This window comes from Maniola jurtina, chromosome 21 (genome assembly GCF_905333055.1).
Source record: "Maniola jurtina chromosome 21, ilManJurt1.1, whole genome shotgun sequence".
In the NCBI taxonomy this organism is placed as follows: Eukaryota; Metazoa; Arthropoda; class Insecta; order Lepidoptera; family Nymphalidae; genus Maniola; species Maniola jurtina.
In genome coordinates, this window is record NC_060049.1 from 7,386,866 (window position 1) to 7,399,122 (window position 12,257).

The window sequence follows — 12,257 nt, forward strand, 5'->3', positions numbered from 1 at the left end:
ACTTATGACCTAAAACTCGCCAGACTGCTCATCAGTTTATTGGCGAGTGATGTGAGTTAATAAGATTGAAAATTCATGTAAAAAATACATTATTTTCTTCATTTTCATCCTTAATCGGTAGCATACTTTACTAGTGTGTATGTGGTTAAGGTTTGACTTTAACTGTACCTACTTTACTGTCAATTGTAGTATTATTGTGCTAAATCCAACGACTTCCAGCGTCATTTGATGTCATCGTTGTGATTAGATTAGTCGTGCGACAAGTCGCTAGTTCGATCTCCAGTTGGAGACTAACGCGTGGCCTGCGGCAGTGTGTAATGGCGCTCGCATTCAACGGTAAACTATCACTCGCCTACCGTTGCCAAGAGAAATGCTTACGGGAAGTGCCCACATGCGTAGCTTCAATCCAAGGCTCGCCTACATTCTGTTGTTTCATCTTGCCGCCCTATGATTGTATGCCTCGTTTTTATGTTTCTGATGACAAGATTGTATCTAGTTCTAGACCATTTCAGAAACCATTACTGATACGTCATATCTAATATCAATTTGATTTATTTCACGGCTTAGATCTTTTATCCGTCATTACAGATCTCAATGGCAGATATTTTTGTATCATTTTTAATTTTAAAGGGTGCGTTTGCACTAAAGCGGAGTTGGTTGGAGACGTGTTTAGTTGACCAATCAGATTATTATTAGATGACATAATCATATTTTCGTCCGCAAACGTCTGTGCTCCGCTCCGCTCGTCTCCGTTTCAGTCAAACGCATCCTCACAATTGATTCCATATATACCTATTCTTTATAAAATAGTTAATAATAACATTTATTCATCGGTACGTATATACATAGGTTCTTGGCATGCTTAAATCTTTTCGATTTGAGTGCTTGCACATTCTTCTATAAATATATTAGGATACATGTACTTACATACAAAACATTAAGCGGATGTAGCAAAAGTAATAACGCAAACAAAACTAAATAGAACAAACAACATCATACACAATGTTAGTACATGTAACACATTTAAATAGTGCCTAGTATCACAGCTAGTATTATGACTCGCACAATAGTCAACAAGTTTTAGAAGTTAAAAGCTTTATAGATACAATTTCTTAGCAAAAAGCTTACTTGATACTGAAACCTTTAGAAATAAAGCTTCCCTACTAGAGTGATAACTAGCCAGGAGAAGGCAACTTATTCAGGGAATTAATTCAAGAGGCCCTACTCCTTACAGGCTTGCATGATACTCTGTAGAATCTGGTCGAATGTAAATTCCCGTAGCAATTCCATAACCAAAGCCTCTCCTTTGTTTAACCTCTCCAAGCTTCAATATTAAAGACGTTTCGCCGCAACGAGCGCTGTCGCCCCCGACCTCACCCTTGACACGGAAAAATGTCTTATCACAACGTATATCTACTGAGAAAATTCGATCTTAATCTGTTTCATTAAGATCTATTTTGCAATAATTCGAACTTTGGATACTAATAGACGGGATAATGAAGGCGTTATTTACACGAACCGAAATTGAACTTTATCGGCAGTAGGGGATGCCCGTCACTTGCCCATCGTTTTCTTTTTTATATCAGGTGTAACTAATAATAAGTATTTATCCAATTTAATTTAAAAACTAGCTGATGCCCGCAATTTCGCCGCTTGGATATAGGTTTTATGAAATCCCGTGGGAACTCTTTCATTTTCCGGGATAAAAAGTGCTAATCCAAGATATTATCTATCTCCATTCCAAATTTCAGCTAAATCCGTCTGGTTGTTTTTGCGCGAAGGAGTAACGAACAAACACACGCACACACACACACACACATACACACACACACATACACACAAACTTTCGCCTTTATAATATTAAATTATTTTATCTTATCTTATCTTAGTGTGATAGTGTGAAGTGTGATACCTGTTTAGTCACACGAATGACTTAATTCCACATCCACACGATTGATGATGATAATGATGATGACGAATTCAGCGGCTCCCTGCGACTCATTTGATCATTGATGATGATTGTACACCTAGTGAGGGGCCGTCCAACGCTGCGCTCATTTTAGAAAACTTCTAAAGGAACTTTCATTTGATTTTCACCAGTAGATAGACCTGATACAAGTCTGTTCATATTGAATAAGAGCAAAGTATGTTTAAGAGTTAATAAAAATGTCGTTTTATTAAAGTAAAGTTCATTTTCACCTACCAATATCCGGCTAGAGCGCCCGAAAGGCGGCCTGCTTTAAGTTTCCGGTTCGGGGGCTGACTTTTTCCTCCATTTTTGCCACTACATCGGTTTAGAGTCGGACTATTTTCGACCACGTCCTATTTGAGCTCAAAGCAAAGACGACGATCTCCCTGACGCAGTTGTGAGCGCTGTGATTGGTCTCTGATCTGGTCTGGTGGGAGGCTACGGCCATGGCTAGTTACTACCCTACCGGCAAAGGTGCGATGCCGCGTAGAAATCGACCAGGGGGTATTTAATGAAACTGCCATACCCCTTCCAGGTTAGCCCGCTACCATCTTAGACTTCATCTTCACTTACCATCAGGTGAGATCGCAGTCAAGGTCTAACTTCTGTAGGAATAATAAAATAAAGTTTGAACTTTGAAAGCCACGGTGATTTCGTTCGACCTCGGACGGAATTTTAACGATTCCATTAACTAGAGAATGCGTGAAGTAATCTCAGCTGCGCAATGGTGTTGTACATCTTCTTTATAGACAGGTGATAAATTCTTTACATCCATATTGTGTACTCCTTCCATTTCCGTCTGTTATTAGATTCCAAATTGCTTTTAAAGTGTCGTGAAAACTCATTTGTCTCTTTTGATAATAGCGTCTAGATAATTGATGGATTCTGACTTTAGATTTAAAAGGATTCACTTATATCTAATGATTTTAGGCTTAGGTATTGCTTAGGCTTACCTATTTAGTGGTTTAGCGATAGTGTAAATAACGAGTAGGTACGTATCACGATTGATACGATGATTTTGCATGATCGATAATTCGATCCAGTTGCATAAGTCTCGGTTACTACGGGACTGCGGTGCTGCGTGAGATGAAGTCCCAACTGTCATTTCATGAGCAGTACAGATACCAAACATCCAACTTTCTTTGTCTTTTCGTCGGAACTTCACGAGCGAAAAATGGGATCAGATTAACCGACAGTTCAACAGGTGGCATAGCTGTAGTGGTAATTGGCGGGGAACATAGATCCATTCATCGATTGGGATCCTAAATTCCTAAGGGCCTACCGCCGTAGTTTGACAGGTTCAGTGCGACGATCGCAATCACCTCTGATTGGCCTATACTCGCGGCTGCAATGCATTGTTTGCAACAAGAACACCATCAATTCAGCCAATCACAACAATTGAGATAGTAATAATGATTGATGCAGCTTTTCCGTTATCAACCCTCTGATTGGCTACTATACATTGTTTGCAAGTTGCAACAAGAATATCACAGTGTAAATTAAAAATTCATAACACCCCCGGCAAGTGAAGGTTACAGTAACTAGAAAAGAGCTGATAACTTTCAAACGGCTGAACCGATTTTCTTAGATCATAGCTAAGAACACTCTCCATTAAGCCACCTTTCAAACAAAGAAAAACTAAATTAATATCGGTTCATTAGTTTAGGAGCTACGATGCCACAGACAGATACACAGATACACACGTCAAACTTATAACACCCCTCTTTTTGGGTCGGGGGTTAATAAATTCAGGCAATCAAACAATTATGATTGATACAGTTTTTCCGGACTCTGAAGTAATGGTTGTTACATTTAAGTTAAAGTTTAAAGCCCTGCGGTATATTTCTTCTGACCTCGAACGGAATTTTAACAACCCTATTAGGGACTGCGTGGAACAATCTCGACTACGCAGTGATTTTATTCGTGTCCATTGTCATCAGGCAATGAAATCTACTTATCTAAGTGCGCTGGAAGAGTTGAGCCATACATAACGACAGTTATTTTTTGTGCCGATTTAAAGCGCCCCACGTACCGGGAGTTAAAATTAACAATTTGTGTCCAATGGTCTTCGTGTTGATCTATGTGGAAAAATATCTCATCAGTCATCACTAACGTTTAAGTCTGAGTACTCTGACAAAACACTAATTGCTGTCATGAGCACCAAAATAGCGAAAATCATGTGGCTTTAAAATCTGGTCGGCAATCGCAGGTCCAGCGTACTTGTATTAGTAGAGGTCAGTTTCATGAGGTGATTCGATCGGGAGGCTCTTTTTCGTATCGCGTGCCGCGGTATATGTCGTATCGTTAATTAAATTAATTAAGGCTAACCGTTTCGTGAAGCTATGCCTCAATGCCTGGCGTCGTGATCGTTTACAAGTGCAAAACAAGATATCGATATGTTTAAAAATCGATTTAACTGAATTACTTATAGATGTTCTTACTTTCGCTAACTGTAGCTTGATGTTTACCAGTGTGACTAGTGATGTGCGATGGTTCTCGGATTTATCGACAAAAAACTTGGCAGTTTTTTTTTTAGCATATGTTTGCTAGTGAAACTCAGAATACTCACTACAACAACTGAGTTGCTTTAATGTGAACGAAAACATCGTGAGGAAACCGGCATACCTGAGAGTTCTCCATGATGTTATCAAAGGTATTTGAAGTCTGCACTTGGCCAGCGCAGTGGACGTTGGCCAACCCCTTCTCATTCTGAGTAGGGGACTCAGTAGTGAGCCGAATATAGGTTGTATTTCGTAGGAATTTGAATTTCAGGAATATTTATCTGCACTCTTGCCTACAACAGTGTCGTTTTGATCTAATCGATCGTGAAGATCTTTCTTGTGAAACAAAGATGTAATGTACTGAATACTTTCCAGTAAAGCCTATCTACCCACTTCTTTATCGAAATCTCGAGAAACCTTATAAAAAGCGAAATGTGCCCTGTTTACCAACTTGTAAGTCATCGTCTTACTCGAATTTCTTTGATTACCTACACTCACGCACGGCTGGTTGAATAAACCTGACGTAATTTATTTTCTTTATAGGTGGTTTAGTCTTTAGTTTTTATGTTCTTTATAGGTGGCAGGTCTTAAGGTGATATACCACGAGACCACCCGCAAAACCGACAGAGCTGCATCATATGCACGCCACAAATTTCCTTATATTGAAAATACCTGTGATTTGAGTGGCAAAATTCGGCCGAATGAGACGAATCGAAGAAATGCTGATTATGTCAGCAAAAGTCGGAGTAGACGTGACCATGGCATTTCTAAGGCACATCTGATCTGAGAACACTTGTTTACTTAGATTTTTTACTCACTTCGACTACCTACATAACAATACAAATTCAGAGCAGAAGTCATTCTATTTTTGCTTTTTCCCATACCATTCCCATAGATGGTGACTTATGTATTTATTTTATGTAAAGTGTTTAGCATCTTCACTTGTTTATGTTACTTATCCAATTATAGGGGACGCTAACCAACCAATTTTAAAAGCCAACGTAGGGCTCCTTCATCAAGCAAGTGGTTAGCTTCAAGTCCTACAAGCACAAATAACCTCTATTTCATTTTGAGGTAATACCAAAATTGCGTGCAGCCATTTAGCAAATTAATAAACGCTGTAAGCTTAGCTTTACATGACTAACCAATGTGTCTCCGTGAAATACATGCGCGCGGTATTGGATGGACGGGTCATTTAATTTCGCCGGGTGATATTAATTTTGGGGTAGTGATTTCAGCGCATTCATGTGTAAGCGACCCTCCGCAGACGCGGCGATGATAATGTGAAATCGCTTATTGTGTATAAATTGTTTGCCCAACAAAAATTGCTGGAACAAAAAACCGATTAAAATCTCTTTTTAACACCCGACCCAAAAAGAGGGGTGTTATAAGTTTGACGTGTGTATCTGTGTATCTGTGTATCTGTGTATCTGTGTGTCTGTGTATCTGTGTATCTGTGTATCTGTGTATCTGTCTGTGGCATCGTAGCGCCTAAACGAATGAACCGATTTTAATTTAGTTTTTTTTGTTTGAAAGGTGGCTTGATCGAGAGTGTTCTTAGCTATAATCTAAAAAAATTGGTTCAGCAGTTTAAGAGTTATCAGCTCTTTTCTAGTTTTCTTGTAGAAAAGAAGGTTAGATAACCGTTAGGTTCATAATATTATGTCAATAGACAAATGTCAAGCTGTCAAGATGGACGTTGCCTAAATACATAATTATTTATTTGAAAATGATGTTTTGGAAAACTCAAATACTTTGGATCGTCGGGGGTGTTATAAATTTTTAATTTACACTTGTCGTTTAAAATGTTAAAAACGAAGCCTTTTACAACAATTGTCGCTTATTGACGCGTGAAAAAAAAGTATCATGGTGATTATTGTTTTTATTCAACAGAACAAAGTCCTATCTTAATTGAATTCACCATATTTTGATGGTGATCATTAAGTTCTTTTGCTCCTACCTAGGCAGTGATAGTTTTCCATGCCTTTGACTTCTGCCTTAACTTGGTTTCAAGGGAATCCCACTCTGTAGAATGTACTCCTACTCATGTTGGGGTGTCTCGTCTTCTGTCACCTACCGGTTGCCACTGTAACGTTACTTCTACGGCGAAGAATTTAGTAGGTACCGCTTCTTATTTCACTCAGTGAGGATCTTAGCCTGCAATACTAGAACCCTCAAAGCTCTCCTGCGCTACTTCACACCAATTAGCTTATCCGAGAGCTTACTGGTCTTTACACGCGTCATCCATCGAGCGATACTTAGGGCATCCAAATGGGTGATTCCTATATTGCGACTCAAATTGCCTTTACTTGAAAAACGATTCACACCAGCAATATCCAAGCCAGCCGACTCAACCTTTGACTTGGTCAATTTGGACTTTGACAAAGCTGACTAGGTTATTTCTGCGACTTCGTCCGCTTGGCTTTTACCTTTTAAGAAAACACCTGTTAGGAGTCCTCAATATCTTTAGGGTCTGCGTTATAGAGAGAATTTACGTCTAAAATTTCAAATTACCAGCAGTTAGTTTTTTTTTAATTTATTAGCGCCTGGCTGCAATAAGACCTGCAAGTGATGATGAAGCCTAAGATGGAGCGTGCTTGCTTAGAAGTAGTTTATAGTCTTTTACAATTTTGTGCATTGGGTAATCACGCCACCATTGAACCCACAGACATAAATAGTTATTTTTTTTTAATAAAAAAATTGCGAGCAATCTAGCAGGCGGGCCACCTGATGTTAACCCTTCATGATGAATTCTTTTTAAATAACGCTATCGGGTATTGAATACAAAAGAATTGTAATTGATATCAAAACATCACGTTAATGCAATCGATATCAAATCGCATACATAGGTAATTAAACCAACGCTTGCATCAACCATAGCCCTGACCACTAGCATTACCCGTAAATCCAAAATAATTGAAAACAAATGAAAATAGAGCGATGTGAAACCGATTATCTGGTTTCGATCGTTAATGCGTTTCTATATTTGGTACTGAATACCGACTACTGTATTAGTGGGTGTATGCATCCACGAGGGATTCGAAGGTGATAGAACAAGGGCTAAAATAGAAACAATACTAGCACCTTATGTCATTCGATTGAAAAACTAATAATAATAGGCTACTTTGAGTTATAAACTTTTGTCTATCTCATACGGTTGTCATTTGCATACTTACAAGTGTAAATTAAAAATTTATAACACCCCCGGCAAGTGAAGGTTACAGTAACTAGAAAAGAGCTGATAACTTTCAAACGGCTGAACCGATTTTCTTGGATTATAGCCAAGAACACTCTCGTCAAGCCACTTTTCAAACAAAAAAAACTAACTTAAAATCGGTTCATTAGTTTAGGAGCTACGATGCCACAGACAGATTCACAGATACACACGTCAAACTTATAACACTCTTTTTGGGTGGGGGGTTAAAAATAGAAACAATACTAGTAACTTATGTCATAATATGTTGTCGATTCAAAAACTTCTAGCGCAGCGGTAATAATAGCCTACTTTGAGTTACAAACTTTTGCCTATCTCATAACAGCTGTCATATGCATACTTAAAAGTAAAAAAACCGGCCAAGGACGAGTCAGACTCGCGCACCGAGGGTCCCGTACTCGGGTATTTTTTCCAACATTTTGCATTTTGTATTATGCATAAAAATAAATAAACGTACAGGTAAAGCCCTTTCATTTGATACCCCACTTGGTACGGTTATCTTACTTTGAAAATTGAAAATAGTAGTTATTTGTTCATGAACACATTTTTTTTGTGATGTAACCACATATTCACGGTTTTCGAATTTTATCCTTTACTTGTGCTGTAAGACCTGCCCATGATTCTAGGTTCTAGTACGTAGTACACTATAGGTTTTCTTGACAGACACGACAGATGGACAAACGGACAGACAGACAACAAAGTGATCCTATAAGGGTTCCATTTTTCCTTTTGAGGTACGGAACCCTAAAAATGACCGAGTAACATAGGTATCAACGTGCAGCTTAAGCTGGGCTTAGAAATTAATTTCAAAATGGTAACGTATAAAAATTTATTCATTACTAGCTGACGCCCGCGATTTCGTCCGCGTGGATTTAGGTTTTTCGAAATCCCGCGGGAACTCGTTGATTTTCCGGGATAAAAAGTTGCCTATGTCAATTACAGGGACGCAAGCTACCTCGGTACCAAATTTCATACAAATCGGTTAAGCGGATTGGTTTTTGGGAATCCCGTGGGGACTCTTTGATTTTCCGGGATAAAAAGTAGCTTATGTCCGTCCCCGGCATAATATAAGCTAACCCTGTACCAAATTTCGTCAGAATCGGTTAAACTGTTGGGCCGTGAAAAGGTAGCAGACAGACAGACACACTTTCGCTATTATAATATTAAGTATGTATTTCGTTATTGCAATTCCACATTTCACGAGAGCTGAGTGCATAATAAGCGAGTCTGAAGCGTTATTTCGTGTGTCATTTAGTTAACCACATAAAACATCAGTTTTCTTCAAGATCCCTTTGTCTCGCGGCCGCCGTGTTCTCGACGTCACGTCTTACGTCTGTCGGTTAAATCGTACAATCGGACCCTTTGCTTGAAACACACCTGTTGAGCACCTGTCTTGAGTCGTTCGCGGCCTCCCGCACTCCATATGCTACTAACACGTGCTATGAAATGTGCTCAGACTATTTCAATCGTAATTTTTTTTTTTTTAATTTAATAATGGACTTTGGTCTGCATACAAAACCAGAATTGCGTAAAAGTTTTAAAGTATGATTTTTTACTCACAACTTCGTTGGAAGGGAACATTCTTTGGCGCTGAAATTTATTATTTTCCTTTAAGTTTCTTATTCAGTTTATTATTAGGTGCTAGTGGTTTAAGCTAAAACCTTATTTTAGTGTGCATTCCTGTCCATTTCTTTCATTTTCAAAAACTACAATTGTTTGGGAAACATTGTAACCAAAACTAAAGATAATTATTTATTTATTTATTCGCCCTTAGGTTCAGTAGATGAGGGCTTTTATTTATTCTATACATAAGTAAGTAGTACTTAAATGCAATTCACACAGTTTATTTTTATTATAGAACTATATTGTGACTCTCTAGAATATTCGATGAATACGTAGATTCTATAAATCCTAAAGAATAAATACAATTATTAAATCGAATAGCTTAAAGGATGCGGCAGTAGTGGAGGTACTAAAACAGAATAAGAGTAGGTATACCTGTCGATGACGCCAACGTTGGACACGCGTCCGAGCCACGTTCACGTGTCTTATTCTGATGCACCCGCATTTATTAATCACGTTTTGAGAACATTAACTTGGTAAACATTGAATTTACTGTCTCTTTGTCTAGTAAACAGTTGAGTTTAGCTGAACTTAGAATCCAAGCAATAGGTGAGTGACGGCTACATTTTAAATAAGTAACTCTCGGTTTGATTCTGACTATTCGACAGATGTTTTTGACGATTCAAAAGTACTTGTTAAAGTTTAAATGAATAAAAATATTTTGAATTAGGCTATGGTTGACAGACTGGCAGCCATACCCCTTCCAGGTTAGCCCGTTTCCATCTCAGACTGCATCATCACTTACCAGCAGGTGAGATTGCAGTCAAAGGATAACTTGTATCTGAATACAAAAAAAACGGTGTCGTATTTTTAACCCCCGACCCAAAAAGAGGGGTGTTCTAAGTTTGACGTGTGTATCTGTCTGTGTGTGTGTCTGTGGCATCGTAGCTCCTAAACTAATGAACCGATTTTAATTTAGTTTTTTTTTTGTTTGAAACGTGGCTTGATGGAGAGTGTTCTTAGCTATAATCCAAGAAAATCGGTTCAGCCATTTAAAAGAAATCAGCTCTTTTCTAGTTACTGTAACCTTCACTTGTCGGGGTGTTATAAATTTTTGATTTACATTTGTAAAGTAGTTCGTTTAACTTAAGCATTTGTTGGTGGCGGAGAAACGAAAATAGCTTGGAGAGGCGGCGCGTCGTCGGTGTGACGCCGACATCGGGCACGCGTCGCCACCGCATCACGCGCGCTCCCCTGAAATATTCCAATGCACATGCCTTTAATTGCTCATTAATCGCGCCGTAGATAAAATTAGGATTTACCGGCTCTGGATTGCAACGAGCGCGCCTTCGCAGTATGAACGGTTTCTTTCTTTGCTTTGTAATTAATGTGATGCGTATGGAATTTATCACCTCGACGCTTCCGTCACTACATCGCTAGCTTATGCCCGCGATTTCGTCCGCGTGGACTAGGTACACAAATTTCAATTCCCTATTTTACCCCGTTAGGGGTTCAATTTACAACAAGTGTAAATTAAAAATTTATATCACCCCCGACATGTGAAGGTTACAGTAACTAGAAAAGAGCTGATAACTTTCAAACGGCTGAACCGATTTTCTTGGATTATAGCTAAGAACACTCGATCAAGCCACCTTTCAAACAAAAAAGAAAAATAAATTAAAATCGGTTCATTAGTTTAGGAGCTACGATGCCACAGACAGATGCACAGATACACACGTCAAACTTATAACACCCCTCTTTTTGGGCGGGGGTTAAAAATAAAAAGCCTGTTTAATCGAGATGTTTCTTAGCTGTGTTAGATGAAAATCTGTTCAGCCGTTTAAGAACTATCAGTTGTTTTCTTAACCAGCCTAGAAATCTCATTCAATAATATTTGTTTTGTTCGATTTCGTTTTCGTTTTAAACAATACGCGTATCTTTTGTGAGTTGTGACCCTTATTATAGTCTTAAGAATTCTACCTACTACCCTAACACCCCACGATACTACAACTTAATTTGCATAATGCCCATTCATCATCAAACCAACCCTTGTTTATTAAATTTCGTCGCAACTTATCCCCACTATTCCAATGCATAGGAATAGTGCATATGCATAGGAGGTGCGTTGCGTCCGAAAAGCGTGCGGTCAGTACACTCGCGCGCGTCGTCTCGCCGTGACGTCCCATGGCGTCGCTAGTGTTGCGCTTTTCCACGCGGCTGTACCTTCGTCACGGCCCTGTGTGGCCCTGTGCTACCACGTTTCACGCGACTGTACCTAATACAACGGCTTCAATAACGTAGCACTTTAGTCACGTGTAAGCGCGACGGTACATATTTATCTCACGGTCCTAATAATGTAGGCGCATTTTTTATCTCACGTGTGTAGAAATATGCAGCTGCTTATAAGTTTTAAAATATAACAATAGTATCTACGTATAAAATTCATATTCGTTTGTTTATAGTCACGGAGCTGACCGTAAAATAACCAAGTGGAATGATGCATGATATATTATTTGGGAATCTAGACAGAATCGTCAATTAATCGTACTTTTATCACATACACAAATGTTACAAGACCAATATAACACTTTGTTATAATAAATCAATGCATATTAACAAAAATAATAATACAACGCGTTCGTTTATAGTACAAGAGTTATAATACATAACAATATAGACGAACAGCGGACTGAATGATGTACAGTTTAAAGTGAATTGTAACCGTAAACACTGTAACGTTAATATAGTCACATTATTTACATACCTAACTCCTTACAACTCATCGTTTCGCCGCAAGAAGTCATTAACCACTATATTCCTACTACCTACTTATATTCTTTCAATAAAGTTAGTGGCTAAAGAGTTTTAGTTTCTTTCTTAACTCATAATTTTATTAATTAAAAACACTTTTTATCATTTCCCTTGCCTTGCTAATTATCGAAATGAAGTGCTTCATTTCATTAATCATTTGTACAACTAACTCTTGGACTATAAAACAAAATGCTTTGTT

General features: G+C 38.4%; 1 protein-coding gene across 4 annotated transcripts in view; it reads left to right on the forward strand.

Moving 5' to 3' along the window:
- The window catches only part of LOC123876385 (AF4/FMR2 family member lilli), a 343,642-nt gene that overhangs the window by 294,363 nt on the left and 37,022 nt on the right, over positions 1 to 12,257 (forward strand). The window contains exon 1 of one of the 4 annotated variants that reach the window (XM_045922617.1): positions 11,435 to 11,562. The exons of the other annotated variants lie outside the window; for them this stretch is intronic. The gene's annotated coding sequence lies outside the window, so the exon portion shown is untranslated. Of the gene's footprint in view, positions 1 to 11,434; positions 11,563 to 12,257 lie in introns of those variants that run through there. 4 annotated transcript variants of the gene reach the window in all.